The following is a 6,751-nucleotide window of genomic DNA, read 5'->3' on the forward strand; positions in this document are numbered from 1 at the left end:
GGGGGGGCCCCCCCCCCCCCCCCGGGCTGTGGATGGCATCCGGCCCTCCTCTGCAGGGTCAGCTGGCTGAGGACACACTGTTAGTTGTCTCTCCCACCTGGCTTCCTCTTCTCCCCACCTCAGGGGCTGCAGGCTTCTTAGTCAGGACCTGACTCTCATTCGGACCCTCGGGCTGAGGATGTGGAGCTGGAGCACGGAGAACAAGAGAGAGACAGGCGGATAGGCAATTGCGGTGCTGTGTGTGACAGAGGGGCCTTCTCAGCCCCAGCTCCTCCTGCAGAGCTTGCTGCTGTGGGAGGGACTCATGGGGGGCAGGAAGGACAGTCCCTACCAGGCTGGCCTCACAATGGGAAGGTCTTCATGTCCGGTTCACTTCTCTTGGAGTTTAATGCCAGGAAGTCCATCTCCCCCCATGACTGATACTTCCTTTCATCTGTAAAATCTGTATAATCTGGCCTGTTTGGTGCCTTCATTGTTGGGAATCTGGGAACTCAATGCAACTAAAAGCATTTAGTGTACCAGAGGCAGCCCTGATGGGGGCGAGAGAGAAGGACACGGGTTCTTACTGGGATTCCTTGTCCTCGCCCCCTCCACAGCCCCCACCCATCCTCTCGCTGCCTCCCCCTCCACATATGCTTCCTGATCCTCCCACGATGGCCTGCTGCATGATGTCTTCATTTTAAGGTGCCTCAAATTCTTGTTGCAAAAACTGTAGGAAGCAAGCATCAGGGCCACAGCCTCGTGACCTAGGGTAGGCGTTCTTAGCTCTTTTGTGCCATGGGCCCCTTTGGCATTCTGGAGAACACTACAGATCTCTTGTCAGAATAATGCTTATAAATAGGTCACAGGGAAGATGCTAAAAAGTCTGGGGTCTGAGCCTATTTCTCAGGGTTGTCATCTTGGTTTGATTGCAAAAACACCCGGGAAGGCTCACCTATTAAAGCTTCGCTGTTCTCAGCCTCACGGAATACCAGACTCCTGAGACTAAAGCAAACGCCTCTCCTCATTTCATCCTCACAGTTGCCCACGTGGTATTCAGGGAAAGTATTTCTCCATTTTACAAAGGAGGAAACTGAGGTTCGTTGTGCCTCGAGTGAGGGTTAGTAAGTGAGCCCCAAGCCAGGCATCCCTCTAGTGTCCTGTGCAGCACGACTTCTTCACAAATACCAGCTCCGCGGTAGCATTAGGGAGTCCTCTGAGCCTCTGCCTTGGTGGCATGCATCTCTCCTGACATAAAACCAAGGGCCTCTGTGTGCAGAATAATAGAGTTCATCAATTGTCTCTCCCTCTTCCTGTGTCTTTCTCCCTAGTCCTCATCACATGAGCATTCTCTGGCACACACACGTTAACCAAAAATCCAAGCTCAGTTCAAGGAACTTTTCTATTTAAAAAAATGAAGGAAGATGACAACTGGCACAAATGTCCTGATTCCTGGCACAAAAACTCAATACTTTAAAGACTCCTTTACATGGAGGAGACACACACGGTGCCCTGGTGTGGCTCTGTCTTGTTTCTGCTGCCGGGCCAGCTGACACCACAGCATGAGCTGACAGGGTGCTGGTTGCCATTCACGCCCTGACCCATGATCAAAAGACAACTATTTTTAAAAAGATACACAGAACAAAGTGCTCAGTCAGCTGAGGGTTGTGTGGGCAGCACCTGGGTGAGCAGGGGAGGCCAGGGATGCTGGAGTTGCCCTCCCACCCAGCACCTTTTCTTACGGGCTCTTTTCTTGACCTAAGTTGGTAGACATCCCCTATGGGATGGAACTGGACTTTAAAAGGGCATGAAGTCAACAGAAGTGAGGAAGGGGGATGCTACAGCCCAAGAGGAGACCACTGGGGTTTGGGGGAATCAGAGGGGCAGCAAGACAGTGGGCGTGAGGGAAGGAAAAAGAAAAGATGACAGAGGGAAGGAGACCAAAGACTAATAATGCGGTTCTTCCCCAAGCAAATTCCTGAGGCAAATAAGAATTTTTAGGCCGTCTCCTCAGGTTGCAAGAAAAAAAATCCTTCTATTTATTTTTATTTATTTATTTTTTTAACCTCAACCTCATCTCTGCTTCAAGTGTCTATTTAAGTGATGGCAGAAAGCATGTTACTAGGTGTAGTGGATTGAATTATGTCCCCCAAAACTCACTAAAGCTTGAATTGTGTCCACCCAGTTTTATGTATTAGAAACTTAGTCTCCACTGTGACTGCTAAGAAGGTGGGAAATCCTATTACAGTAACTGAAAGGTGGAGCCTTGAAGAAGTGATTGGATTGTAGGACCCTGCAGTGGTGAATGGATTAATAATGGTGGTCGGGGTGTGGTTCTGAGGGATTTAAAAGAAGAGGAGAGTCCGTCTCTCTCTCTGCTTTCTCTGCTTCCACCATCTTGCACTGTGAGACCCCTGGGTCACTGTCACCACCACCAGATGGACTTTGGACTTCCCAGCCTCAGAAACTGTGAGCAATAAATTTCATCTTCTTTATAAATCACCCAGTTCTGTGTATTTTGTTATAAGCAACAAAAACAGACTAAGACACTAGGCTCCAGGTGAACAGGGCAGCATGTCTTGTTAAACACAATCATTTCAGGACCCTCCCACACCCACACTGCAGGGCTGTTAAGGACAGTGTTAGGACATTAGAGGCAGGGCCACATGGAACTATCTGTGCACAGTGACACCTGCTGACATCGTTGTCCTCATCAGAACCTTGGTTGTATGACCCATTCCACTTTCCACTGAAATGTCCTTACATGATGGCTGAGGACTCTCAGGTCCACCAGATCTGTTTCTCAGCCAACTCCCATGCCCTTTTCATGGACACAGAAAGATTCGGATTGTTGGTCATGTCACTGTGGAGTCACAGGAAACACAGGCCACGTCGGGCCCTGCCCCAGATACACACGGCCTCTGCGCCCACTGCTGTGCTCCAGGCTGGGGTGGGCATCTCTGGACCTGCGCTGCTCTCCTGGGCCCCTCCTACAACAGCGAGGCACACACCTGAGTGGCTGTCAGTGACTTGCACTTATCTTGGGGTCTATTTCCTCCTCGCCAGGGTTCAGCCACAGGGGGCAAGAGCCCATCCCAGAGTCTGGCTCTTAGGATCCCTCTACCTCCCACTCTCTCCAGTCCAGAGGAAGACTTTTTCCCCTTGGCGGGAAGGAGAGGGCTGGGCAGTGCTCCTCCACACCAGTGCTTATGCCAAAACCTTGAACTTTAAAGTCAAAAAACATTCTGATAATTTTGTTTCTCTTTGTATTTCTACTGTGGCCTCCCTTTCCTGTGGCACAAAGGCCAAGTATGAACTTGGAAGGGCTGTGGGGAAAACAAAGGGATTGCAGGGCAAAAAAAAAAAAAAAAAAAAAAATTAATTCATTCAAGGCCAGATTACGATTTTTTTTTTTTGTCTTTTTTCGTGACCGGCAACGGATCGCAACCCTCGGTGTTGCCCCCGCTCCTCGCTCAGCCAGTGAGCCGCTGGTCTGCATGTGGGATCCGAACCCTCGGCAGGAGCGCCGCCGCGCTTCCCAAGTGGCGCACTGTAGCAGTGCGCCACCGGGCCGGCCCCAGATTACGAATTTTAAAGGCCCCAAGATCTAAAAAAGAAAAAAGTGGCACCCATATTCTGTAATCAAAAATAAAATCAGCATCCAATAAAGCAGTGTTAACTAGAAAATAAATGTAAAGAACTCCAAGTCCTGCTTTACCCCATGCTTTTTTTTTTAAAATACCAGATTCCTTCAAAAAGGTATTTCTTCTTAGCACTGATGACATGACATCATATCCTCCTGTTAAGGGACAAAGGAATCAAACTGCAGAGAGTGTGGGTGACCCGTTTTCATTTTCACTGACTGATCCCGGGTTCACTGTGTTGACATAGAGGATTCACATGAGATCCAAACGGCCGTTTTGTTAAAGAGATCACTAAAAGCAGCCCCAGGTGAGGGGTGGGAAGGCTGAAGGAAGGCTGACTGGTTCTTGGTGGAATACAGATTTTGTCTTCTTGGTACCCAGGCTGGATCTGGGGGAGCTGCAGCACATCGTCAAGTGCATTTCCTTAGATATCGCTGCACAACAAACCACGCTGGAATTCCACAGCCTACAGCAGGAAGCATTTAGTGTCATGTTCACAGGCTTACAGATCAGCCAGCTGCACCTGTGCACTGGGCTGTGGGAGGCTGGAGTGGGCTCTGCTCTACTTTTCTCTCATTCTTCTGGGACCAGGGGCCAACCAGTACATGTTCTTCGCATGGATGTGGCAGAAGTCACAGAGAGGTGAGCAGAAACGCATGATTTTGGGCTCAGGATTTGTACCATTTGACTTCCACCCACATTCCACTGGCCAAAGTAAGTTACATGGCAAAGGCCAACATCAGTGGTGTGAGGAAATATTCTCTACCCCAAATGGGAGGAACTGCCAAGTCATGTGGTAAAGTTTATGGGTTCAGGGAGGGAGAAGAACTGGGGACAATAATACAATCTGCCACTTCAGGTTTGGTACCACCTATTGAATGCTGGTAGCAATGGAACAGGTCTCTTGAGTTGTAACAGATAGGAAGGAAAGAGTGGCTGATGTCTCTTACCATAGTAGGGAAGTCCTTTCTAAAGTTTAGTTTAGAAATTAAGTTCTACTCTCTCTCTCTCTGCTTCTACCATCTCACAATGTGATACTCAGTGTTGCCGAAGCCACCACCAAGGAAGACCTTCACCAGATGTGTCCCTGGAGTGTGAACTTCCCAGCCTCCAAAACTGTAAAGGAGTCCTGAAAGCTGCCATTGTTCTATTGCTGTGCTAGAATGGAGGCCCCACTGGTGATTTTAGATGAAGAGTTTGAGGACCTTCGTCCCTGCTGCTTGGAGGACTGGGAGGGGAAGCCACTGTGTTTCTATGGCTCATCTCCCCCCCATCTAGAGGTCCCCTCCCTCTTGGAGCTTGAGAATTTTTCTTCTGAAATAGTCAGCTTCAAGTCCACGGGGGGCCTTGTGAATGAGCTGATGAGAAGCTCGGTGTCTGATTTCGGAACTACAAGGCCAAGACCAAGAACCTCGCTCCCGTGAAGAACCAGTTACAGACCCACGAGGAGGAGGAGGAGGCCCTTCAGGATGAGGCGGTTTGAGATACTCTGGCAGACGATTACATCCCTTCACTCTCAGAAGACTGGAGGGACCCAAACATCGAGGCTCTGAATGGCAACAGCTCTGACACTGAGGCCCATGGGAAGGAAGAAGAGTTCAATGAGAAGAGTGAAAATGATCCTGGTATCAACGAGGAGCCTGTGCTCACAGCAGTTCAGGTAATTGAGGAGACTGAGGAAATGGTGCAGAACTCCCAGACCCTCAGGAGGAAGAGGAGGTTCTGGCAGAAGAGGATGGAGGAGAGACCTCCTCCCAGGCAGCCTCAGTCCTTCTGCAGGAGATGCAGTCTTGCTTTGCCCCACACGGATTTGTCACCCCACTTCCCCTGGGTGACAGAGCCACAAAGGATTACTCAAAGCCCATTTCTTCTGAGCAGTGAGAAGCCCCGAAGTGGTGAGCTTCCCTGGAACCCTCCAGCGAGAGGCATCCCTTCCTTGGGAAATTAACCCCAAATTGGGGTTCTCTTCCTGCATTTATTTTCTAGACCAGGAAGTTACAGGAAGAGAACAAAGGTGGGGTTATAGTTTAACCATATAGGCTGGTAACTTTCAGTGAAACAAGCCAGATGACATTCCATTAGACAATTAAGCGATCCACCAACAAAAGCTTGATCTAGCAAACATTCCTTCTCCCTCCAGCAATTTTCCATATCTACACATATCAATAAGTAACTAGTCTGTCCTTGAGCCAGCAACCTTGCTGTGCCACAGATCTTTATCTTACACCAGAGACTTTATAGCCTGAGGAAAATTTCCTGTCCTCTGCAAGGTCAATATTTGAAACTGCAAGATTTTGGAAAACCAGGCCCTGTGAAGTACATTTGCTTTAAGAAACCTCTACATCTCCCCCCATTTTATTTATTTAAAAGAAAACGCAAAAGCTATAGATCAGGTTGACACAGTTAAGACAGAAGCATTTAAAGCAAAGTTGGTTTCATTTAGCATGGCAAGTCCTTTTAATTTCCTTCTGGTGAGGACTGATGATGTCATCATCTCTCAGGGCGGCTGCAGCAGCATCACTCCAGGTGCTGTGGATTGGGTGTAATTACCAATTGTTGAAACCAGGAAAGGGATTCTGCTCCATATAATAGTTCATTCTGAGTCCAGAGAGTTTGTTAATGTTAAAATGTCCAGGACATTACTGCTTTAAGAGCATCTAGTCTTTCGTAAAATTTTTGATCAATCACAAGTCTTTTGTTTAAGAACAGGATGTTTCATCCAAGTTACAAACATCCTCTTTAAGGCCAGGAAAATTTAGAGAACTGCTTTTGTAGAGAAGATGTTATTTCCCCCTTTATGATCAAGGCATACCTAATAAAAGCATTGATGATCAATGTCTTGATTGAAAAGGTCTTACTTTTCTTTGTATAAGTCCCACACTGCTGGGATTGCTGTTTCCAAGGTGAAGATCTGTCTGTCCCACGTTGGGGAGAAAGATGAACAGCAGGATGAAGCAGCAGTTAGGCCAAATTTCAGCAACATGAAAGAGAGATCAGCCACTTGGAAATGAGACATGCTATCTTATATCCAAAGTTCTAAATTATATCCTGTTATAAAGAGAGAGAGAGTTAATTTTCATTGAACTTATAAAAATAGCCACATTGCCATAATAATTATAAGGATACTT

The 6,751-nt window shown here is 47.7% G+C and overlaps 1 pseudogene; it reads left to right on the forward strand.

The window, feature by feature from the left end:
* Positions 1-4,786: 4,786 nt before the first annotated feature.
* Positions 4,787-6,751, forward strand: part of LOC103594437 — a 7,431-nt pseudogene continuing 5,466 nt past the window's right edge.

This window comes from Galeopterus variegatus, unplaced genomic scaffold, assembly GCF_000696425.1.
Source record: "Galeopterus variegatus unplaced genomic scaffold, G_variegatus-3.0.2 Scaffold1555, whole genome shotgun sequence".
Lineage (NCBI taxonomy): Eukaryota > Metazoa > Chordata > Mammalia > Dermoptera > Cynocephalidae > Galeopterus > Galeopterus variegatus.